Genomic DNA, 26,873 nt, shown 5'->3' with positions numbered 1-26,873 from the left:
CTAGGGGATTTGACCGATGTTCAGATATTTAAACCCGATCACGATTTGCGCAAATCAAGAAAAACTGTTTCTAGTGGCTGAAAGGTCAATATTGGGAAGGCACGGCTTTAAGCTGATTGGCAAAAGAATCAGAGCTTTACTTTCCAAAAGCAAGTGGTTAGGAATTGGAACGCACTGCCTGTAAAGGTGGTGGATGAGATTAGCCTAAAAATAAAAAGGATGGATTTGATAAATATTTGAGATACAAATTTCAGGGGTATGGGAAAGAGAATGAGCCAATTCATGCAGTGTACGATTTAATATTCAACGGTCATACGCTAACAGCCAAAGGAGACATGTTTCTAGCCAAGGTAAGCAAAGCAATAAAGAAAATTGACTATGGATGAGCATGGCTTTCTTCAAGTTGCTATTACCGAAAAGCATTCACAATTGCGTTCTTCCACTTCAGGAATTTAATGGGAATGCAACTCAATCTAATGCAGTAAAAATATGCTCCCAATCGAAACCAGTTGTAATTGAATAACAATCCAGTTCCAGTTCCAGAGAGAGAGAGAGAGAGAGAGGACTCTTATGCTGTGAAAAAACAGAGGTCAGAGGAATGATTGCTGGAGATGCGCAGGCAGTGAATAAGTTCCTCCACATGGAACTAAATTCTGATACTTTCCCCCAACACATTAAAATAATCTTTTTTGTCACCTGAATATTCCACCTGAAATAAAACCTTTCATCTGCAGGATGCTTCACTAAAATACACAAGTTAATTTACTCTGGACTGTGATGACAATTGTGTCTGTGCATGTCCATTGATATTGCTTTTAAACAAAGGATCAATGGAAAATTACCATTTTTAGCCATTATTTAACAAAGCAAAAATATAACAGTCTAATGCGCCCAAGAGTCAAAGCAGTTTGGGGCCAGCAGGGGAAAAGGCAAACTATTGGTTGCAAGCGAAGTATGACCATTTATGGTGCTACAAACAGATCACAGAGTCATGCTTCATCAAGGGTCAGGCAACATGAAAATATACTCAACATTTTTTTTTAAATGCTCTTACCGTACCATCAACATTTTCTGGACTAGAACCATGCCACAAACTATGGCAGCATCGCTCTCAGAAAATAAGTTTCTGCAAAATACAGCTAAAAGCCAAGGCACTCACAAATCTGAACAAATGAGACTGAGCACATTTCATTATGTGAATACGAAACCTCCAAGACAGTGCAAGTACAGATTTAAGGAAGAGGTCCTCAAAAATGAGATGGAAATTCCTCCTCTGCCAAGGCAAACCATACTTGCGACTTCAGGATGTTCCGCTAAAAAAAAACCCTGCATGAAAGTGATTTAATCATTAGATACCAACCATACGGTTTCCAAAACAAAACCATTAAAATTGTTGCACCCCAAATCATTTGGATAAAACAGACTGGATGTGGTTCTCCAAGCGTGTGTACGCGCGTGGTGGAATATCAATTGTGTGGTTGATTTTGTCAAACATGCTATAACTAGTGCTACATGTTCAATTGTCTTTCCAAATTAGATTACAGTGTACAAGTTTCAAAATCAGTAATTCATTGACTACCTTTTATTCAGTAACATTAAGTTTTATGTTCATCTGTACAACTAGTCATTAAAGCTGCAAAACAAAACAACAAATTTTCCCAAAACTACCAGTTTTACCACAGCAAAATAAACTTGCAACCAACAGATTTTGCCACTTTCAGCCATTGCAAGTCTACACACAAATCACACTTTTTCTTTCCTTCATTCTTGACACTAGCTGGTGAAGTCTCAGTCTCAGCACAGTGGCAGTATTATAGCACAGTGTGATGATTTAGAAACGCCCAGCCAGGCCAGAGTTTCAAGTCTGATCCCAAAGTAGCGTGCGTAATCTAAGATTATGTGCAGTACTATTGGAACTTTACACTGTCAATTGTGCCAGTATTTGGTTCGCAGCAATTAAAAAGAAACAGAATAAAAAAGGTGGAGCAAATCAGAAATAGAATAGTTGTACTTAAATGGAAAACCAGAGACAATTAAATGAAGTGACAATAACATAAGACAATAGGAGCAGTGAGAAATTACAGATAAGCACGAAACACAATAATAGAACCGTTGCAATGGAGAAGAGAGAGTCTAGTGAAATATAAAGCAGAAAAAACTGGTACAGCAAAGGTCAATTGGGCATGAAAGGCATCATTATAAACACAAATCCCTTTTGAATAGGCACACGAGGGCAGCACGGTGGCGCAAGTGGTTAGCACGGTTGCCTCACGGCACCCAGGTCCCAAGTTCGATCCCGGCTCTGGGTCACTGTCCGTGTGGTGTTTGCATATTCTCCCCGTGTTTGCGTGGATTTCGTGCCCACAACCCAACAGATGTGCAGGAGCTGTAAATTAACCAGGCTAAATTGTCCCTCAATTGGAAAAAATGAATTGGATACTCTAAATTTATATAAAAAAGAAAAAGGCACAGGAAAAGAACAGGCGGAAGAAAGGTTAACAGAGGGTGCACGGCACCCCGCTGTCAATCAGTTACGACAGAGCTGACTTAATACACGTGGTTGACAACAATGCTGGAACAGTGCAAGATAAGAGCCTGAAAGGTTAGTGTTAGAGGGAATTGAAAAAGTATGGAGAAGCTCATTGGGCAAGCAAGCACTTTGCAAAGCCATTAGGCACTTAACTGTAATATTGGCTTTGGAACATCCACTCTGAACTTCTCCCACCAGTGGCAGGGTAGCGCAGTGGTTAGCACTGCTGCCTCACGGCACCGAGGGCCCAATTTCACTCCCGGTCCTCTGTCCATGTGGTGTGTGCACATTCTTCCCGTGCCCCACCCCACAACCCAAAGATGTGAAGGGCACGTAGATTGACCACACTAATTTGTCCCTTAATTGTGCAAAAAAAATTGGGTACTTTAAATTAAAAACAATTTCTCCCACTAAGTTCTGTGGGAAATGCAGGCAATGTGCAAGATGAGTTTGCATTTTGGAGTAAGGAAGGAGGGCGAAAACACATCAGTAAATGGTGATTCAATTTGTTTGCATTATCCATCCCAGTATACGCTGTTCCCATTTTAAAATTCTGCACACCGGTAACATTTTACCAATAGATTCAGATTGAAAATATCGACTTGACTGCTCTGAACTGGTTTCCAACATTTTCAATTTGAGATTAAATTTTCAATTTGGATTTTTATGATGTCTTGGCAGAATGTATATTTGATGCACGGCTATCCTGATCTGTCGACTGCAAGTGTATTCTCCTCCCTTGGGCACAGGATTCAACCTCACGTATTAACTTCCTTTTTTTCAGGACGGCACGGTGGCAAGCACTGCTGCCTCACGGCACTAAGAACCCAGGTTCAATCCCAGTCCTGGGTCACTTTCCACATGGAGTTTGCACATTCTCCCCATGTCTGCATGAGTCTCACCCCCACAACCCAAAAAAAAACGTGTTGGGTAGGTGAATTGGCCACGCTAAATTGCCCCTTAATTGGATTTTTTTAAATGAATACTCAAATTTTATCAGAAAATTCCCCAAAAAACTAGTATAAAACAGGAATCTCTCAGAAATATTACAACATGAAATAACGGATAAATTGGCTTACAGGAAACGTGAGGTAATGGTAGCCTGGACAGATGCACAGCTCCCAAGAACTACCCTTTTCTCATTTACACACAAATGGATTGTCGTGACATAATGGGTAGTGCCCCTGACTGAGCCAGAAGTTCCAGTTAGAGCCCAACTCAAGGAGCTGACCATAGAAGGTGCATTCATAATATGGCCCGACAGGTCGATTATCAACCTGCAAATACTTCCAATGTTCCTAAGGCATTGTCACTGGACTAATAATCCAGAAACCCAGAGCAAAATCTGGGGACCCTGATTCACATCCCACCATTGCAGATGGTGAAATCTTATTCAATAGAAATCTGGAGTTAAAAGTCCAATAATGACCATGAAACCATTGTCGACTGGTGTTCCTGGGGAGGAAATCTGCGGTCCTTACCCATTCTGGTCTCCATGTGACTCCAAATCAGTAGTATGTGGTTGACTCTCAGATGCCCTCGGAAATGGAGGATAGTTAGGGTCAAGCAGTGAAATGAATTTTAAACTATGTCTATTATAGGGTCAGCCATGCTTGATACAAGGTGGACCCAAAGTTAGGGCTTCAGGAAAAATTATGGAAACAAATCAAATCAAAAATCAAAAGTGAATTCAGCGATAAAGGAATCAAATAGGTGACGTAATAAAATGGCAAGCTGGGAGAGAGACTCAGGGTTGGGAAGCAGCTTGCCAAGTCCAGCACAATGGAGTTAATAGTAGCAGATAGAATATCGAATCAAGAGTGTATAGGGAATCATACTGAAGTTTAGTGCTCTGACCAAGTTACATGGTGTCATCCAAAAAGATAACATGGGGCTGGTTTAGCACAGTGGGCTAAACAGGTGGCCTGCAAAGTAGAACAAGGCCAGCATCGCGGGTTCAATTCCCGTACCAGCCTTCCCGAACAGGCGCCGGAATGTGGCGACCTGGGGCTTTTCACAGTAACTTCATTTGAAGCCTACTCGTGACAATAAGCGATTTTCATTTCATTTTTCTTTTAAAATGATGGAAAATCTGGAAATAATTCCAAAACCCCACCCCGAAAAAAACCCCATTCCAATTGAAGGAGGGCATTGAGCCCATCGAGTCTGCACCGACCCTCTGAAAGGCCGCCCTACCAAAGCCCACTCCCTCACCCCATCTAACCTACACATCTTTGGACTGTGGGAGGAAACTAGAGCATCCGGAGGATACCCACGCAGATATGGGGAGAATGTATAATCTCCACACAGTCACCCAAGGCCGGGTCCCTGACATTGAGAAGCAGCAGTGCTAACCACTGTGCTGCTCCATCCAGGAGCTGAGCATACAATCGAGGCTGACATCTGTGCAGTAATTATGGTGTGTTGGAAGTACCATTCAAAAATATTAGATTGGTGGTAAAGTGCTTTGGGAGGTGTGAAGTCATGATTGGCACCAGATAAATAAGAAGTTTTTTTTTAAATGATTCTCGCAAATGTCAGATGAAGCCATGTTCACAATCCAGTAATCAGTTGACATTTCATTAGAATATAAACTAGTCAAATTGCCTAGTCAGTTAGTGGAAGACATTTATGTACTCGTACCTCAAACATGTCAAAACATTTATCACACTAAATTGCATACATTTGGAAATTCTGCACTATGGTATTTTGACATGATTAAGAGCTGTATCTATGATTAAGAGCTGTATCTAGGGGCAGGTTATTACACATCATTACTCCATTTAATTCCAATAACGGTTCTACAAATGAAACACTTAATTTGAATAGATTCAAATAGAAGGTTTATTACCCACTCTCCTAACACAAACACGTGATCCAGCATCACAGCAATTATAATTTGCCAAGCTTATATAGATTCTTTAACTAGATTCAAAGTTAACACAGTAAAATAAAATGAAATGTTGTCACTTATTGCAAGGAAAGTGGAATATAAAAGTAGGGACGTTCTACTGCAGCTGTCGAGGGCCTTGGCAAGATCACATCGTAGGAGATGATTTTTTTTCTGTGTCACAAGTCGGTGAAACTCTTCCCGAGAGAAGTAGTCTACTCCTGCTAAGGTCATTGAATATTTTACGGCTGAGTTAAGACAAGCGGGTGGAGACCATAAATCAGATCAGCCACAATTTTATCAAATGCAGGTTAGGAAAAATCTTCCCTCATTTGGTTTTGAGTTTGCCAATATTATGCATTCATGCCTTCTAACGTTAAATGAAAAAGTTCACTCAAGATATTCTCTACCCCATCAAAAGCATCACAGCTTATTGAAGGCAGATTAATTCTAATCAGCAAAGTAACCTAACCATGGAATTTTTTGTTCTGCGAATGGTCACTTAATGGGCAGCACGGTATTCACAGCGCCAGGGTTCCAGGTTCGATTCCTGGCTTGGGTCACTTCCCTGCTGAGTCTGCATGTTCTCCCCATGTCTGCGTGGGTTTCCTCCGGGTGCTCCTGTTTCCCCCCCACAAGTCCCAAAAGATGTACTGTTAGGCAAGTTAAACATTCTGAATTCTTCCTACGAACAGGCGCCAGAATGCGGCGACGAGGGGCTTTTCACAGAAACTTAATTGCAGTGTTAATGCAACCCGACTTGTGACAATGAAGATTATTATATTCATTGGAATCTTTTCCACTTCTCAAATGGTCAGTTGACTGTTCCAATGCGCAAACATATATCTGTTCTCTCCCATTACTGTTTCAGCTTTCTCATGAAAAGACGATCACATCCAGCCAGCTGATCTTACATAAGAACTAAGAGCAGGAGTAGGCCATCTAGCCCTCAAAATTGTTCCGCCATTCAATACGATCATGGCTGATCTTTTTGTGGACTCAGCTCCACTTACCCGTCCACTCATCGTAACCCTTTACGTTCAAGACTTAAGAATGTTGGGACTCATGTATGTGAAAACTAATCAAGTGACTTGGGACAACAAAATCAGCCGATTATATCCTCTAGATGTAACCTGCTGCTTACACTTCAATGTTGTTCTTAAACCATTTTAGAGTGGTTCAGCTGGCAGCAGTCACTTTTTAGACTGCAATACGCTCCGATAGAAGAGAATCAATTCAGTTATGGTTTCCATCATGTGGACTCCAGAACACCAAGAATGTTGAATCAATATTGAAGATGCTAAAATTTGTATTTGCAGGTTGTTCCAATATTCCTGCGAATTTACAGCATCAGTCCTGAAAATATCAGTTCTCCAGCTGAATGAAATGTACAGATTAGAATATATCTTCAAGTAAAATATATTTACTTTGACAGACAAGCGAGTCACGGGTTGGGTGGGCGGGGGCACAGAGAGAGACACACAGGAGTTGAGACCACTGTCAGACCAGCCATGATCTTATTCAATAGTGGAGCAGGCTCGAAGGGATTCATGGCTACTCCTGCATTCCTGCTGCAAATTTGGCTATTCTGAATTCTCCCTCCGTGTACCCGAACAGATGCCAGACTGTGGCGACTAGGGGCTTTTCACAGTAACTTCATTGCAGTGTAAGTAAGCCTACTTGTGACAATAAATTATTAAAATCATCAATAAAGTGAAAATTGCCTATTTATTCCTGGGACATAAAAATTCAGTATGCTTGAACTATGTCCGATATTTCATTTATTGCAGAAACGTAGGATTGAGGGTATAATTTCACCGTACTTAAAATGGAATACATTAACTGGCGTGGTGCCTTAGGTCTCAAAATTGCACGGCATTTTGCAGATGATGCAACCAATGAGGAATCGTAGCAGCCAATTTGATCGCACCCACAAACAGTACTGTGATAACGACTGGATAATCTGCTTTTGTGATGATGAGCAAGAGATGATATTTGCCAGAACAACCAGGGATAACTCAGATTTTTTTTGCTCAACAAAAACCGCAGTGCAGTCTTGTATCCACCTGAGGGAACTGACTGGGCCTCCAGTTTGAAAAAAAAGTTTAATGCTTCATCTAAAAGTAAGAAGTCTTACAACACCAGGTTAAAGTCCAACAGGTTTGTTTCAAACATGAGCTTTCGGAGCGCAGCTCCTTCTTCAGGTGAATGGCGAGGTATGTTCCAGAAACATTTATATAGACAAAGTCAGAGATGCTGGACAATGCTTGGAATGCGAGCATTTGCAGGTAATCAAATCATTACAGATCCAGGGAGAGGGATAATCACAGGTTAAAGAGGTGCGAATTGTCTCAAACCAGAACAGTTGGTGGGATTTTGCAAGTCCAGGCCAGAAGGTGGGGGGTGAATGTAATGCGACATGAATCCAAGATCCCTGTTGAGGCCGCACTCATGCGTGCGGAACTTAGCTATAAGTTTTTGCTCGGCAATTCTGCGTTGTCGCGACACGCGTCAGGACACGCGACAACGCAGAATTGTCTGGCCTGGACTTGCAAAATCCCACCAACTGTTCTGGCTTGAGACAATTCACACCTCTTTAACCTGTGGTTATCCCTCTCCCTGGATCTGTAATGATTTGATTACCTGCAAATGCTCGCATTCCAAGCATTGTCCAGCATCTCTGACTTTGTCTATATAAATGTTTCTGGAACATACCTCGCCATTCACCTGAAGGAGCTGCGCTCCGAAAGCTCGTGTTTGAAACAAACCTGTTGGACTTTAACCTGGTGTTATAAGACTTCTTACTGTGCTCACCCCAGTCCAACGCCGGCATCTCCACATCATCTAAAAGTGGCATACCTCCAAAATACCACACTCCCTCAGTATTGCACTGGGCTGTTAACTTCAATTTTTGTGAAGCCCTGGAATGGGACTTGAGGCCACATTTCTCCACAAAAGTTGCATGGATTAAATTTACTGTGTATAATTTTGTCACAATGGCACCTTAAAAAAAAATGCAAGTTCTGGATTACACTGGAGTGCAAGTCAGGTTACATGCTCAAGTTCTCAATGGAACTGGAGCTCTGATCTTCAAACTCAGGAGGAAATTACACCAAAAAACAATATTGAACTGATTCTTTACAATTGCAACTGAACAGTAGAGTGTGCAAAAACATTTACTTCTGCTCTCTTCAACAACACAAGATCAAAGCCTAGGTAGAAATTAAATATTTGCATCCTTTGAATACACATTGACATATTCCCTTCACTTCCAATGAAGGTCAATTGACTTTAAATTTTGAAGCGTTATTCCAACCAAACGCACAATTGTTAAGTTTCAATTTCCAATTCTCCACCCCCACTCCATATCATTAAAATTAACAAAACCACTCCCAAAAATTGCCAGAAGCAAACATGCATTTTTATGGACAGAGGAAGTTGCAAATCAAGTTGTACTTTAGAACTCAAGCCTACAAAATGAAGGCAGCCAAGAGTATACTACAAAAGTGCTGGATCAAGGAAAACTGTCCTTTGAACTAGACAATAAAAATTAACATATTACCCTCTTTCTGCTCATGCTTACGTTGAAGATGTGACTACTTCAAGAGACACAGGAGTCATCACCTGAGCAATGTTCCTCAAATACAAGATTAACTGAAGCTCATTTCAAGTGATGCCTCTGGGATTCTGGTATGCAAAAGACGGCTGAATTATGTGCATATGCAGAATATAGATGGACAAGATCAGGCTTTGCTGTGAATCCTCAGCCAAATAGTCAAACTGCATTTATTGTTCAGACTTTCCCCCCCCATTTACGGGATGTGGGCGTTGTTGACTCGGCCAGCATTTATTGTCCACCCATAGGTGCTCAGCATGCAGCCAAGATGGGGCAGCACGGTGGCGCAGTGGTTAGCACTGCTGCCTTCAGCACTGAGGACCCAGGTTCGATCCCGGCCCCGGGTCTCTGTCTGTGTGGAGTTTGCACATTCTCCCCGTGTTTGCTTGAGTTTCACCCCACAACCCAAAGAAATGCAGGTTAGGTGGCTTGGCCATGCTAAAAATTGCCCCTGAATTGGGAGAAAAAAAATAATTTGGATCGTGTGTGTGTGTGGGGGGGGGGAAGAGAGAGAGAGAGAGAGAGAGAGAGAGAGAGAGAGAGAGAGAGAGAGAGAGCGAGCGAGCGAGCGAGAGAGCGAGAGAGAGAGAGAGAGAGAGAGCGCGAGAGAGAGAGAGAGAGAGAGAGAGCGAGAGAGACAGACAGACAGACACCCATGCAGACACGAGCTGCTGTCGGTGAATAAATGCTGGTTGACAAAATCAGACCACAGATATCTGTAAACTAGCTTAGCACAACAATTCAGAAATAGCACTGGCATACTAGTGACCAGCTCTCTATACAAGAGGCAGAGGAAAATCCTAACAATTAACCATCAAGTACCTCCCAGCAACCAACAATGATACAACCTGCATTAATAGGAACTTAGCAAGAGAAAATTACACAAAACAATTCATACTAACAGATGACTAAAATAGCTTGCTACAAGTTTAAAGCATCTGGGTGCACACTGAACGAATTTCTGGTAATATTTGCTGTGACAAGGCTCAAGTTAATCTAAACAAGAATACAGTTTGAGAAAGCTTTAAGAAATAACTCAATTAAGATCAATTACAGGCTCAAAAGGCTGCCTTAAGATCTGTATATGCAAGTCCTAAAGAATTGAACTTGCAATGAATATCGGACAATCGGCAGAGAGCAAGTGTGGCGTCTGTTGCAGAGCAGTGAAATGTGTTTAATCAGCTTATACTTCAACCGACAAACATCCTTTGCAATTTTCTGAAAGTCATGGATCCCTGTACTATTCAAAGACTATAAAAGCCACCTAAAAGTACAGAATTCTAAAATGGTTACAAAAGAGGTTGCCATTCAGCCTATTCTTGCTGTGTCAGGTCTAAAAACTATGTCCGACTGAGGAAGAACATTTTAAATCCTTACACACTATAGACAAATCATGGAATGGTGCGATAGACAGCTGAGCTCTCAGGCCTGTGCTCGTTCTTTCAGAATTACAGAATCGTTACAATGCAGAAGGTGGCCACTGTATCTGCATCAGTTTCCCAAAGAAGCATTGTGATCTACTGCCATTCCTCTGCACATTCAAATAATCAAATGCCCTCTTGAATGCCTTGATTGAACCTACCTCCACCACACTAGCAGGCAGTGCATTACAGACTACTTGCTGCGTGGAAAGTTTCTCATCACATTTGCTTCTTTTGTAAAGCATGCAAAATCTGTGCCCTCTTGTTCTTTATCCTTTTACAAACAGGAACACCTGCTCCCTAGCTACTCTGGAAAGTCCCTTCATGATTTTGAACATTCTATCAAATCTCCTCTTTGCTTTCTTCGCTCCAATGAGAATAGCAACACCTCTCCAATCTATCCTCAATTTCGCAGCCCTGTGACCATTCTTGTAAACTGCTTCAGTAAGCTCTCCAAAGCGCTCACATTTTTCTTACGGTGTGGCACCAGAACTAGAGAGGTTGGTTAGCTCAGTTGGCTGGACGGCCAATTCACGATGTGGAGCAACGGCAACTGCACGGGTTCAATTCTCATACTGCCCGAGATTATTCATGAAGGCCCGCCTTCTCACCCTTCTCCCTCGACAGAGCTGTGGTGACCCTCTGGTTAAATCACCATCAGTCAGCTCTCCCCCTCAAAAGGGGAAAAGCAGCCCATGGTCCTCAGTCTGTGGAGACTTTCATTTCACTCAGAACTGCATTCAATATTCCAGCGAGGTCTAGCTAGTGCCTTGTACAAGCTCAACACAACCACCTTATCGTTGTACTCTATCCTCCTATTAATATAGGCCAGAACACGACATGTTATTAACTGCTTTCTCCACCTGCCCGGTCACTTTTAATGACTTAGGCATATATACACCCAAGTTTCTTTGACCCCTGAAGAATTTACCTTTATGTATTCCCCTACCTTCTTCCTACCAAAATGGATCACCTCCGCTTTGAACTTCATCTGCCACCCATCTGCCCACTCCACCAAGTTGTCCAGTTGTCCATGTCCGTTTGAAGTTCTACACTGTCCTCTTCATAGCTTACAATACGTCCAGGTTTGTGTCATTGGTAAACTTTGAAATTGGCGCCTGTAAACCACGATCTAGGTCAATATTTATCAGGAAAAGTGTCCCAATACAAGCCCCTGGGGAACATCACTGCAACCCTTCCTCCAGTCTGAAAAAACTGCTCATTATTCAGCCAATTTTGTATCCACTGTTCCTCTTATTCCATAAACTATACCTTTTCTCACGAGTCTATTGTGTAGCATTGCATCAAATGCCTTCTGAAAGTCCACATGCACCAATCAACAGCATTACCCTCATCGACCCTTTGTTACCACCTCACGAAAATCCACCAAGTTAGTTAAACATAATATCCCCTTTAGAAATCCATGCAGGCTCTTAATTAATCCACATCTTTCCATGTGACTACTATCTCTATCTTAAATAATTTTTGTCTAGAAGCTTGCCCACTACTGACACTGAACCGATTTGGCTGTAGTTGCTGAGGCTATCCTTAAAATGTTTTTTTGAGCAAGGACGTAACAGTTCCAATACTCCAATCCTAGCTGTCATAGAGCTATTTAGTCTCACTTGCCTGCTCTTTCCCCACAAATCATGAATGTGTTAATAATCAAATCTCCTCCCACCATCCTTCAGGTGCTACATTCTAGTTCACTTACTCACGACATAAGCAAATACATTTCCTCATGTCACCTCTGGTCATTTGCCAATCATCTCAAGTCAGACTCTCACCAACAAGGGAAATAGCAAAGAGAAACTAAAACATGATTTTGAACACATATACTCCCAAAACCTCCCACCCTGAGCTAGTACTTCATGCCAATACTATTCTATGAACTTTCCTCTGCACCCTTTTGACGGTCTTGATACACTTCCAAAATTTTTCAAACAAGGGCTCGTGTTCTATCAAAGTCCAGCAGAATTTCCTTGCTTTTCCACTCTATTAATAGAGCCGAGGGTCCCATACTCCCACGTCAAAGCAGCCTGTTCAACTAGTCTCGGCACCTTCAAAGATTATCCATTTGCACCTCCATGTCTGTTCTTACATCCTCTTTAAAAAAGTGTATAATTTGGGTCATATTGCCTCTCCTGATTTCTTACTAAATATCTCTGCATTAAATTTCATCTGCCAAGTGTCAGCCCGTTTCACACATTTATGCCCTCCTAAATCTGTTACTATTAGCCGCGTGGTTATTATGTCTCCAAGTTTTGAATCATTGAATTGCATACTTCGAATTGCCCCCTGCATCCCAAGTCCAGTTCATTAATACTGTATATCTAATACTGGCCTCCACGGGAATGTCATTAGATATTTCCCTACACTCTACAATAGCCAACCATTTACCATCACTTTTCACTTTGACCCAGACAAAACACTTGCCATTTAATTGCCTCGGCAATTTCCACCCTTACTTCCCGCAGTAAATAGGATGCTTCCCACTCAGATTGGGTGACTTTTCACAGTTAATATTTCAAATTGTTTTTATCCCAGCTAATATTGCCATTGCTGCCTTCTTTACTGCAACATTGACAGCATACTGTTCTCTAATGACGGCTTTTATGTTACTTACTAATCTATTCTCAGACTCGCTTGGCCCTTCATTCTGTTTAAATCTCCCCTCTACTTTCTACACAAGAATAATTCTCCACTGTATTTTGAACCTAACAATTTTAGGTTTTCCTCTCCTTCCTTTTAAACTCTTACAGTTTTCGTCGTCCAGAAAGCTCCTAGTGTGAGGTGTCCTTTTTGCCCCTCACAGAAACGGCAAGGATAGTCTGGATTCCAACTCCATTATGCAAAGAATTAACTACATATTTGCAGATATATTTACCAATCAGACCTTTTCTTCCCAATTTGGAGGAATTGGATGATTTAAAACAGACAAAAACCATAAACCAAGTTTGATGGTGCTGAAGAGTTGCTTTGTAATCTCTTTCATCCTCAATGCCCCGTCCCATCAAAACCTTCACCCATTTGCAGTTGGTGTTTTTCTGACCATTACCTTTATTTCTTTCAAGACTTCAGTCCTGCTCTCCGTTTACATTTATTGTACAGTGACTGCCACTTGTGTATCCCACCAACTTCTGCTATCTGTCACCTTTTCCTCCAAGTGATTGCTCAACTTGGCTATCTTGGATTAGTGCACAGAAATCCAAAAGACATCATTCTGCTCTGGTACCTCCCTTCACAATTCTGTGCTGGTTGGAATGAAGATTATGAGGACTAAAATACATTAGAAACACAATCCTCCATCAAAACCAGGACCATAGCTAATTGCAGGACAGTAATTATTTTGTTACAGTACAAGTGGGCAAAACGGTTTATGCAACATAACTGGTGAACAAAAAGGTAGAAAGCAACCAATAGAAAAGGCGTACCAAGTGCAAATTCAATCACAAAACAAGGACTATTAAAACGTTCTGTATTTTTCGTTGTGAAATACAAACATTCAATATTTTCCAACAGTAATATTTGCAATAGACTATATAATTCAAATCATTATCCAAGCAGAGCCCAGTTTAATGGAATGTTATGCCAAACCATGAAGGGTTTAAGCCTATTGAAATTTCAGTCTTTTGTACAGTATTGATTAAACTCCAAGCTCTATTTATGTATTACACAAAAATATTTCATGCATAATTGCACAATTATTAAATTCACAATGCCTCCTGCTACCACAGAGACTGAAAGTATGCAGACTTTGAGAACTCTGCATCCCAGCAACCAATTTGGTTGGCAAGCAACAGCTAGTTGGTTGGTCTACCAGCTCTTCCACTGATTTCTTCACCCCATGTCAGTTTAAACTTTCAAGCATCTGGAAGTTTAAGGCAAATTTAGGGCTACTTTCACAACCTCAGACATCAAGGAGCATTACAACCACTGAGGTACTAAAATGTCATCACTGCTTGAATCAAAGAAATTCAATCAATTTGTACAGCAGACTCACAGAAATGACAATGGCTAGATATATGTCAAGGTGATTGAGGGAAATATATTGGTGGGAATGCCAGGAATAAATCCCTTGTTCAACTTTGAACTAGAATTGTGGGATTTTACACCCAGCTTGGGAGGGCAGACAGGACTGATTTGGGAATGCACCAAAGTGCCAGCCTTAATGTTGATGTTCAAGCCTAAAGCTTCTTACGCAGAGGCAAGTGTTCTACCAGTGTCACAGCTGACACTCATCCAAGCACCATCAGGCTGCAAAGGCTGACAATAGAGCATTTTATCCATCATCTGAAACACTGTTGTATCGCTGAAGACAAAAATAACAGCTCCTTTAAAGAAATGATTCCCGCATGGTGGTAGTTGGGTTTAGTTGAAGAAGAAATGAGGTTAAGAGTAGAATGTAATTACATGTCTACACAAGCAGCTTCCATCATGTAGATATTAAGATGAGCAGGAATGCATGTAATTTTACGGATATACAAAAAATATTGATATACAATCAATACATATCAAATATCAAAGCAAGCGACCAACTGGAAAGTGGACTTTTGCTGAAACTGATGAACATTGTAGAGTACCGAAGACTACAGAATTCAGGAAGTAATGCTTTGTAGCTGACTCCACCATAAGCTCTCCAACTGATGTAGCTTGTTGTGTTGTAGTTAATTACCAATTTCACACAAGCAGTGGTTTGTAAATATTCCATGATTTCAACAGACCATTAAGACGGCTTTCTGGGCATTGAAATAAAACAATGGTGCTGTTCGGAATTAAGTGCCAACACAAGGTGAAGCCGAGTCATATGAATGTTATACTGCAGGACTGCTGTTCTACTTGACCAGAAAATAGTGGCAAGTTGCCCAGTATTGAAATGTGGTTCACATTGATGAGTTTCAAAAAACATTTAAAAAGCATTTGCACAAGCAGACTTATTCAGTCATATCTGGAGCTGGATTTGAGGTAAGTGCAAGCTGGTATCTGGCGGTCCCAGAAAAGATGGGCATTCAACTCAGCTTCTAGAAAGTGCATGCCACCACTCCTAATTTGGTAATTTTAACAAGAGACAATGGCAGTGAAGTAAATGGGAAATGTCGCAGCCGCACCATAGACTGCTCCCCTGAGAAATGACTGCCGTACATTTGAAGCTGAAAGAAAGGTGCATTTAGATAACTATTATTCTTGATAATATGGTCACGAGATGCTTGCAATTAGACTGTGCCCTATTTGCTAATGACTTGGAAAGATTACAGAAACTAGACATGTACAACATGCACCTGCACAAAAAATATATTCTACTATACATAATTGCACACATTTATATGCAAATATTACAACTGATACAAATGAAACTGGGATGGGGAAGATGTGTATCAGTTGTAACACTCTGATCAGATCTCACATCCGTTTGATTTATCTATCTTCAGGTTTTTACATCAAAATAGCAATACTCTGAGTGGCCTTGCTGTCCTGACAATGATAGCTGGAATCAGTAAAGATTTTTTTTTTTAAAGTCACAACAGATGTGGAGAATACAAAGAAAAATTAATTTCACAGTAAAAAATATTTTATAGTAGCAAAACAAACAGCTTTAGACAAGTTTCCTATCACTGCTTTTATATTTAAACAAACCATAGACCTTGAGGCCAGTCCACAGAGCACTTCCAACTCAAGGTTCAGTTAGCTTTGATGTAGCTTTATCTGTCAACTGTTTTGTGTATCGTGAATACCATCTCATCTCTGCCAGTAAATTTAAAGCAACAGTTTCAGAAATAGTTTGTTTCCCAGCCGCACCATTACTACTGGAAGCATCAGAAATCAATATTTGGCCCCTCCTACTGTCCAAGTGCCATCGTGCAAAGGACATGGGAGTCAGCTTCCATATATATGCCGCAATACCTAGCTCTACCTTTTCGCGAGTCCTACACAATCTGATTTCACACTTGTGAAACCTCATCTTGCACAACACATACTTCCTTTAGATGTACAATCAGGAAGACTAAAGTCATCAACTCCCATGAAATTATACTGAGGCAGGAGTATGATCACTCTCAATGTTGAAACAAACTATCCACAACCTGGACATCCTTATTGAGCCCAAGCCGAATGTCCAATATCCATGTTCACTCAACAGCTTGTGTTAATGTGCTTTTAATGTAATGAACATCCCTCGACACTTTTGTGTGGGGGGGGGGGGGGTGGAAAAGATGGAGGGATTTGAAAACAAGTATGAGAATTTTTAAACTGGAGATGTTTCTTGGCCAAGAGCCACCGTAGGTCATGAGTGAACAAGACTCGGTGCAAAGCAAGCCCCACACAGTAGTTTTGGATGCCCTCAAGTTTGCCGAGTCGAGAGGGAGGCCAGCTAGGAATGCACCAGAATAATGAAGCCTAGAAGTAGAATCATAGAATTTATTGTGCAGGAGGCCATTCGACCCATCGAGTCTGCACCGGCCCTTGGAAAGAGCACCCTACTTAAGCCCACACCTCCACCCTATCCCTGTAACCCAGTAACACCCTAACCTTTTGGACACGGGCAATTTAGCACGGACAAACCGGAGCAGCCGGAGGAAATCCATGCAGTCGCGGGGAGAAAGTGCAAACGCCACACAGTCACCCAAGGCCAGAATTGAACCCGGGGCCCTGGAGCTTTGATGCAGCAGTGCTAACCACTGTGCCATACGAAAGAGGTTTCAGTAGATCAGCCTGGTGATTCTGTGGAGGTTGAAATAGGTTATCTTAATGTTGGCACGGACATGGCCAGAAACCCATCTCAGGGTCAAATGTGACACTGAGATTATGATGAGTTTGGTTTCATCTCAACAGTTACCAGGGAGAGGGAAATTAGGGTTAGGATTAACTGATAGCTAGGGAATGCAGACAACACAAAGACCATCTACTTTCAACACTCAACATACACCCAAACAGCTTCCTCAGTCCATCCGATTTGGAAAAACCTCTTACTTGGGGAGTATTCCGGTGCTCTCGTAGTCAGCCTGCCATTCTGTTAATTCATTACTCCATGCATCCACTTTGAAATTTGTATCATTAGGTTTAAGTTCCTACAAGGGCTCCCCCCCCAACTATGAGAAACTCTCTGCCACCTTATAATCTACCAGCAGCCCACTAACTAGCCTCTTAGAAATCCCTTCAGTCTACTGCACGCCTGTAACTATATTTTTTCTGAAATTGTGCCACAAAAGGCGGTCCTTGCCAAATTCACCAATGGGCCAAACTCAAGAGGCTAGTTAGGAGGAATGCTGGTAGATTTTGCCCCCTAGCAAGGGGGAAAAAGGATGTGTGTTGCTTCAGTACTGACCATCCTAGCAGATTAGAAGAGCTTTGGATGTCTATAGTTGTAGTGTAGTTGTTTCATACACAAGGGGCTGGTTTAGCACACTGGGCTAAATCACTGGCTTTTAAAGCAGACCAAGGCAGGCCAGCAGCCCGGTTCAATTCCCGTACCAGCCTCCCCGAACAGGCGCCGGAATGTGGCGACTAGGGGCTTTTCACAGTAACTTCATTGAAGCCTACTTGTGACAATAAGCGATTTTCATTTCATTTCAAGAACCTACGTTTGAAAATAGATGGAAATGTCCGGAAGAGCGTTGGAGCCATTCTAAGCAAAATATTAAAGGGCTGCAAAAATTTCCCTGGAATCATACACTGAAGATACTGCAACCACGAGAGTTGCATAGGTACCAATGGAATGAAAAAACTGGAAACACTAAATATGAATACAAAATAAAAACGTCCTGTTCAGATACAAACTCACAAATAAAGTAAGCTGAACGCCAAGTGATAGAAGCATTGAGCTAATTTTTCACATTGGTCTCCATTACAGCACCTAACTAAGCCTTTAAAGGACTCCAGAATTTATTTATCTCCAACTGAGATGGTCATCGCAGGCATAAGCAAGTAGGAGGATACTGATAAGGCATATCAGAAACTGATTTCCTCTTGCTACCAAGTCAGTTCAAAAGATTGAAATAAAAATAGGTTAAATTATATATTTTTTTAAAAAGGACGTCCTGGCAGAAAGTGGTGAAAAGTTGAAAACAACAGCTTTTGAATTATTTTGAAATATTCAAGGGGGGAAAAGGGCAGAGGAATATCACCAAGTGGACAGATCTTGAATCAGTGGGCCGGTGACTGTAAAGGGGCAGTAAGGGAACAAAGAACAAAGAAAATTACAGCACAGGAACAGGCCCTTCGGCGCTCCCAGCCTGCGCCGATCCAGATACTTTATCTAAACCTGTTGCCTATTTTCCAAGGTCTACTTCTCTCTGTTCCCCACCCGTTCATATATCTGTCCAGATGCATCTTAAATGATGCTATTGTACCCGCCTCTACCACCTCCGCTGGCAAAGCATTCCAGGCACCCACCACCCTCTGCGTAAAAAACTTTCCACGCACATCTCCCTTAAACTTTCCCCCTCTCACCTTGAAATCGTGACCCCCTCGTAATTGACACCCCCACTCTTGGAAAAAGCTTGTTGCTATCCACCCTGCCCATACCTCTCAATTTTGTAGACATCAATCAGGTCTCCCCTCAACCTCCATCTTTCCAACGAAAACAATCCTAATCTACTCAACCTTTCTTCATAGCTAGCACCCTCCATACCAGGCAACATCCTGGTGAACCTCCTCTGCACCCACTCTAAAGCACAATTTAATTTTAAAGTTACAGGGACAATAATATTTTTACAATGAGAAAGCATTGAAATTCTGCAAAACAAAAATAAAACTTTGTTCAAAAGATTGCTTTAAGATTCAATAAAGAAAGGCATACAAATAGGAGTCTGCACCGTGCACCCAATTTAAGGGGTTCTTACTCACTTTCAATATTGTATATTGAATTAATGCCAAGTGCAGTGCACAGTATTGGTCTCCTTAAATAAAGTCATAAAATTGTTGGAAGCAGGTCAGAGAAGGTTGACTAGATTAATAGCTTTAATTCATTCTGGCTAGGCCATGAAATGCCCGCGAAAAGGTGGGGAACTATCTTCTTGAACCACTGCATTCCATGCGGTGTAGGTACAAGCACAGTGCTTCCAATGAAGGGAGTTCCAGGATTTTGCTCCAGTGGCAGTAGAAGGAATGGCGATATATTTCCCAGTCAGGCTGGTAAGTGGCTTGGAGGGCAACTTCCAGGTGATGTGCCCATGTGCCTGTTGCCCTTCTAGCTAGCAGCCGTCACAGTTTTGCAAGGTATCGTCTATTTGTAATGTGCTGTTCAAAGAACCTTGGTGAGTTCCTGCCATCTTGTAGATGGCACACACAGCTGCCACTGTTCATCGGTGGAGAGTGAATAGTTGTAGATGGGAACACCATTCATGCAGGCTGCTTTTTCCTGATGTTGCAGAGATTGAGTGCAGTAGGGGCTCACTCATCCAGGCAAGTGGAGTATTCCATCACACTCCAGTGGTGGACAAGCTTTGGGGAGTCAGATGGAGAACCCACTGCAGAATTTCCAGCCACAGTACTGAGATAGTTGGTCTGATCAATGGTAACCCCCAAGATGCCGATTTTCTTTTTTTTGGGGGGGGGGGCTCCAACCAGCAACGGGTCTCTTTCCCCCCCCCCCTCCCCCCCCCCCCAATTCTCACAAGCTCAGTTCTGCTAGGGCTACTTGATACCACAGTCAAATTCTGCCTTGATGTCAAGGGTAGACACTGGGTCCTGGCTTAATGTCCACCACTATGCTATCCCCTCCCTGGAACGGGCTGGTTGCCTCATGAGAAAACACAGACAGGTGAGGTTTCTAGCTGCAGGAGTTTAGAAGAGCGAGGCAAATTGATCAAATCGCATTCGATTTTGTACAGTCTTGACTCTGAAGGACTGCAGCGGTTCAAGAAGGCAACTCATCACCACCTTCTGAAGGGCAACTAGGAATGGGCAATAAATGGTGGTCTAACCAGTGATGGCCACATTCCGTAAATTAATTTTTAAAAATCTTGACCGGGTGGATGTGGAACGGATTTTTCCTCTTGTGGGACATTTGAGACTGATGAGATTTCCCCTCAAATTGCTCAATGGGTGTCAAGCGATGAGACCTCTTAAACCTGAATAGCTAGGATGCCACTAGAGTAGTTTTATTAAGGATTGAGATTAATTATAGAAAGTGTACTGGATAATCATGATAAATCATGATGGCTACAAGCAGTGGTCACAATGCATGATGGAATTTAGGCTAGCTAACTTCCCCATGTTTTTGAGACACAGGAGATGTCTGATCAGTAGATTACATAGTGGAGGTAAGCAAGTTTTATCAGTGGCCACCAATATCTTCTGAAAGTGAAAAGAAGCCACTTCTGATATCCTGTCCCTCTGAAACAAGCCATGGAGTAAAGACGATGCCAGTTCTGCCATCTGTATCCAATGAACAATGGGTGCGCAGGATGTTAGGATGGGGAAAATGATTGACATAAAGCTTTTGGTAAACAACAGGTGACAGGATGAGGCTCAATCATGGGTTGATAGCAATTTTATTGGATAGGTTTGGACATGACAGCTTCAGGGATTGGATCAAGTCCAACTGGGGTGAGCTATTGATTTTTGGAAATTGTATAATTGATATGTTTTTATCAGTGTTCAGCAGATCGATCTTGGCATTATCCAGGTCCATCTGGATAATGCCAAATTTGGGGCAGCACGGTAGCATGGTGGTTAGCATAAATGCTTCACAGCTCCAAGGTCCCAGGTTCGGTTCCCGGCTGGGTCACTGTCTGTGCGGAGTCTGCACGTCCTCCCCGTGTGTGCGTGGGTTTCCTCCGGGTGCTCCGGTTTCCTCCCACAGTCCAAAGATGTGCGGGTTAGGTGGATTGGCCATGCTAAATTGCCCGTAGTGTCCTAAAAATTAAGGTATGGGGGGGGTTGTTGGGTTACGGGTATAGGGTGGATACGTGGGTTTGAGTAGGGTGATCATTGCTCGGCACAACATCGAGGGCCGAAGGGCCTGTTCTGTGCTGTACTGTTCTATCTCCGTGTACACGAAACCAAGCTTGGGATAATAAATAGCCATCTTAACCAGGTTGTGTGCCTCCTCAGTTTATTAAGCTAAGGCCTAACAATGAGGGCGAACCCACGTTAAGGCTGGCTCAATACTCAGGCCTTGGAAAATGCTCCGACAGGGCGAACTGCCAAAAGGCTGCGAGTAATTTTGTGCTTGGTACCAAAGTTCTGCACCTGCAAGAGAAGGTAGGTGGGTTGATGAGTGGTGGGAGCAGGTTGCTGCAGGAGAGTAATTCAATACCTCAGTGTATTGAGGGAACACAAATCAGTTGCGGTTCATAGGCAGTGGAGTATTTTTTAAAGACAGAGGTAGAGAGTGTGAGGCAAGGGGGTGCAAAGTTATCGGGAGTTGGCAGGAATGTGGAATTGAGGTTAACATCAGATCAGCCGTGATCTTATTGAATGGCCTACTCTTGCCCCTAATTCATATGTTCATAAGTAGGGCACAAGATGTCAACCAAGGTAGTTAAATAAGCAGGCATATGCAAAGGAGTATTCACTGTTCTCATCTGTGATTACACTTTTAAGTCTCAATTCTCTCACTGAAGCCAATTCAGGGATTCCTGAAATCTAGCAGAAAGCACAAACTAAAGTTGGCCTACATTTAATACATAAAGCATCATGAAACGCAAGTCAAGGAACTAACACTTAATAATGATAAGCCACTGTGGTAACATCAAGCCCTTTTAAAGCTGCCACCCATAAATCTGAAAATTCAAATTAAAAACTCCTGATGCTAAGACACAAGGCTTTATCAATCTTCAATCTCATCAGAAACACCTCCTCTCTCCACCCAATGCCTGTTTGGGGCACATTCAGAGGCAGGCAACATGCTCAGAATCTAACTGCAACTCCAATAAAAGAGGGGTCTCAAAGCCACTTGGTGGGTTGATCTTTTAATATTAACACTGACCCAAGTAATCAGAACTACACAACTTCAGTTCTCTCAGTACACCATGTAGCATTTGAAGCACTTACCTATGCAACCAGCCACCACTACTCATCAACCGTCCTAGCTTCTCTTAAAGGTGCAGAACCTTGGTACAGAGCACAAAGGTATGAGCAGCTCTTTGGCAGTTCACCCAAGGAACCAGTAGCCTTTAAATAGCCTGGCCAATAGGCATTATGTTTAAGCCTAACACTCCTTCGATATCGATAAACACATACACACGACTTGGAAAACTTGTGGCTTTACCTACTCACCCAAATATACTGAAACCAATTGCAGAATCCCAATTTGCCCTTGGCGGAGCTTAACTAGTTCACCTCGGAATAGGAGCTAAGCCCATCTCTTTCAGGCCTTGACCTGAAACAGTACTGAATTGAGTGGTGCATTTACCTCATAATTCTTTACACGTCTTTTAATACAAAATTTTTATAGATCTGAACTCTCTAGTTAACTACTGTTGTGCAATTATGATTAGTCTGGTTTAAGTACAAATTTATTGCTCAGATTTTTGTGGCAATGGTGGATGTCCTTGCAAATGCTGACCACCATGAAGAATGACCAATATCTCTTGCACTGCATCAAGTAAAAGACACCAATGCCCAGCTTTGAAATAAATGCTTGGCTCTTATCTTGCACAGCTGGACAGAATACAAGAAATTAGCCATTTTGTAGGCAAATTCTCTTAACTATCGTCTCAAACATCCCTCCAATATATTTCAGTCCTGGCATTCCCTGTTCTAGTCGAGTTTGTCACTTTGTGCCTCAATTATTCCATACTTACTTAAACCTACCTTGAACAAAAAGCTTGGTCACTTCTTCCAATATAGCACAATACCTCGCGTGATATAATGGTAATGTCACTGGACAAGGAATCCAGAGGCCCAGGCCAATGCACTGGGGACATGGGATCAAATCCCACCATCACTGCTGGTGCAATTTAAAGTCAGTTAAAATCTTGAATTGACACTAGTCTCAGCAATGGTGACTGACTGTGAAATCTTCTTCAGGAAAGGAAATCTGCCGTCCTTACCTGGTCTGAGACTCCAGATACGTGTAGAATCACAGAATATGGCACAGGAGTCTTGTCTGCACGTGGTCTCCAAATGAGCAACTCACTTCATACCATTCCCATCTTCTCCCTGGAACCTTGCACATTCTTCCTTTTCAGAGAACAGTCTAATTCCTCTTCAAATGTTTCAATTGAACCTGCCTCCAACACACACACACACACAGAGCATTCCAAAGCTTTACCATTTGCTGCGTAAACAAGTTCATCCGCACATCACTCTTGTCGTCTCGATCTCTAGATTTTGAATACCTCTATCAAATCTCCATGAATGTAGTTATCTCTTAACTACCCTCTGAAATAGCATGCAAGCCACTCATTTGATGGGCATTTAGGGAGGGGCAACTAAGGCTGGCATTGGCACCCACATCCATGAAAGTACGTTATTTTTAAAATTCTGATAATTACTCCTACGACCTGCTTATGGGCATTTTGCTAGATTTAAGGTGCTATTTTAATGCAGTTGCTTTCTTTTGTCTATGCTTCATTAAAGGCACAAGAATTTGTCACATTACGATTAGTGCTTCCCTAAACTCTTCCCTTCCTTTTTCCTGTTCCCTCTCTTCATGATGTTGCAACTAAGCATTGCTCCACAAAAAACACATGGCATTATAAAACTGAAACTCCTTTCCTCCCTCAGCCATTAATTTGTCCTATAATCTATGTTTTAAAAACCCAAAAAGTTATGTAACCAGTATTTCCCGATTTCCTTTTCACCTTGTGGTATCCTGCCTCCCCAGTAAACTTTAGTCCTCCAATTCCACTTTAAAGCCATTAATGTCCATATTTCTGACAAAAACACACTGAAACTAGAAGTTCCACAGTATTTTCAGAACCATTGTGAGCAAAGTTCACACCTTCGTGACATCAGACAAGTATAAACCATCAATGACTAACATTTCTGCAAACGAGAAAAAATATGCAGCACCTTTATAAACCAGCACCTTGCGATTAGATTACAACCTTGTACACATCAGTTTCATAAGATTTACTTTATGTATTCAATTGCACACTAGCTACCAGTACACAAATTGCTTACATCACTGTGATCTGCATCTTTAAAGATATACATTGCAAAGACCATGCCAAGGAGCTTCATAAGAGCTAGGTTTTTCTGGCATTTTCCATTTTAATGCTAATATACCATTAGACCAACACAGGGAACTGCTGTCCTGAAGTATGTTTACTTTGCATTAATGAAAGAATGTTTGAATTACTAATCATAAATCTTCTAGTTATAAATCACAATTGCATGAAGTGCAGCCAAGTTTCAAAACCAAAAAAAATCCCACAAGATTACAAAGTAAAACAAAATTATCTGTTCTGGCCCTACACATTTTTAGTAGAGTAATGTCAGCAAAATTGGACTTTTAATGCACGTTCGCTTGGTGGCGATAAATGCATTCCAGAGGCCTACTATATCCAAAATGTAGATTAAAATGTTCGTTCAGTTCAATCAAAGGAGCCTTGGTTTACATATTAAACAGGAGACTGAAGGATTATTTTCCGCCTTAAAGACAAGTCGCTCCCTTTTTACACTGAAGCAGTTGAGCGAAGTGTTAAAAGCCGAAGTAGGCCAGAAACCTACATAGTGTCCCTGGAAACTTTTTTTGCAGCACATCCCCAGTAGCAAGAGACGCAGTGCGGTCTGGTAGTTAGCTGACACAGCTGTGAATCTCGCTGACATTTTTTTTATGCCGAGAGGGCAAGCTCCATCAACTTCAGTGCACAACCATCATTTATATGCCCGTTAAATAGTTGCTAAATCATACTTCAAGACTCTTGAGCTGCCGGTGCAATGCCATCACTAACTGCACTTCTCCTCCCCCACACCCCGCCTCGAGATTTTTCTGTTTTTGTTAAAAAGGAAAAAAAGAAAGTGGCATTGACTGCTGCACGAAATCCCTGATCTGGAAACCGGCGGACCCAAAAAGAGAGAGTCCACATTTAACCATGCCCCCCAAAAACAAAGATCAGAACACTGACAAAACTCGGAATAAAATAACTAAAGGCTGATGGGGGGGGGGGGGGTTCATGAAGATACATGCGTCACACTCGGACACAAGTGAAATGTGAGAAAATATACCAAAAAAACATCCCGCGGATTCATTTCCCTCTTTTTTTCTTGGCGTGGTGGTGGAGGAGGGGGTTCAGCTCCAGCCATTCATATTGGAGGGAAGCACATGTTCTTCATGGACTCGGTGCACAAACAACAACCCGCCTTCACCACCCGCCGTGCAGGCATGGAGTAAAGCCGCCAGATTAAAGCGCACATACACGCACGAAAACAACAGCCAGCAGAGAGCTAGGCCCAGGGCCTACCATAGCAGGCTGCGGCCTCTTGTATTTTCTATTTTCCAATTTAAAAACCACCGTAAGCAGCACCTTTCCAATCGGGCCTTTATCCTAACACGCTCTCCACTCCACCTCAGGCAGGGATGCGGGCGGAAACATCCCCCTTCTCTCCCCCCCCCCCCCCCCCACCTACCCCTCCCCGGGCCTGATTTGTTGCTGCTGCAACATGGCGGCCACCATGACTCCCTCCCGCTGCCCCGGGGGCCGGGCCTTGGAAGCCCTGAAGCCGGACCCGAGACAACCCCCCCGCCCCGCCGACCCCACGCACAACCACACACACAAGCACAGCCCGAAACCCGCATCAAAGCAGACCCTCTCCCTCACCTGTCCGCCGCTCCTGCCGTCACTTGCCACGGGACGCCCGACTGATCCTCTCTCCCGGTCACTCGTTCCCCCCCCCTTCGGACGGCGGGGAAACAACAAGCAGCAGGAAGAGGAGGAGGAGGAGGAGGTCGTCGCTGCGGCCCCGGGAATCACTCACTCGCTCGCTGTCTGAGTGAGTGAGACGCCGGCCTGAGGGAAGCACTTCAACAAAAAAGCAAACTCGGGCAATTGCGGGATTTATTTATCCCCTTCCCTTTTGAGGCCTCGACGATAGGGTTCGGGCCTTGCCACCGTTTAATCCCAATCAGCTCCGGTTAAAAGCGCTTCGTCGTCCGATCTCTCTCCTGGCGGAAGGGGGGGGGGGGGGAGGTTGAAAGGGGGGGGAGAAAGAGAGAGAGAGGGGGATGGGTAGCTCCTGGCGTGGGGAGGGCGGGGCAGCCAAAGTTAGGGCCGGATGTCCCGCCCCCTACTGGCCATCCACCCACCAAACGCCAGTTTCCGATTGTCCTCCCCTCCTGTCAATCATCGAGATTCCCGCCCCTCACTCTTCCGCCAACTTCGATTGTCCTCCCCTCCTGTCAATCATCGAGGCTCCCGCCCCTCGCTCTTCCGCCAGCTTCGATTGTCCTCCCCGGCAGACAATCATCCAGGCTCCCGCCCCTCGCTCTTCCGCCAGCTTCCATTGTCCTCCCCGGCTGTCAGTCAT

The 26,873-nt window shown here is 42.8% G+C and overlaps 1 protein-coding gene across 2 annotated transcripts in view; it reads right to left on the bottom strand.

The window, feature by feature from the left end:
* larp4b (La ribonucleoprotein 4B) overlaps positions 1-26,533 on the bottom strand; it is a 154,710-nt gene extending 128,177 nt beyond the window's left edge. Inside the window, exon 1 of one of the 2 annotated variants that reach the window (XM_038798334.1) lies at positions 26,168-26,533. The gene's annotated coding sequence lies outside the window, so the exon portion shown is untranslated. Of the gene's footprint in view, positions 1-25,873; positions 25,893-26,167 lie in introns of those variants that run through there. The other variant, XM_038798335.1, reaches the window with a different exon arrangement.
* Positions 26,534-26,873: the final 340 nt, after the last annotated feature.

This window comes from Scyliorhinus canicula, chromosome 5 (genome assembly GCF_902713615.1).
Source record: "Scyliorhinus canicula chromosome 5, sScyCan1.1, whole genome shotgun sequence".
Taxonomy (NCBI): Eukaryota; Metazoa; Chordata; class Chondrichthyes; order Carcharhiniformes; family Scyliorhinidae; genus Scyliorhinus; species Scyliorhinus canicula.
The sequence above is the reverse complement of the archived record's forward strand: the minus strand, read 5'-3'. Positions and strand labels throughout refer to the sequence as shown.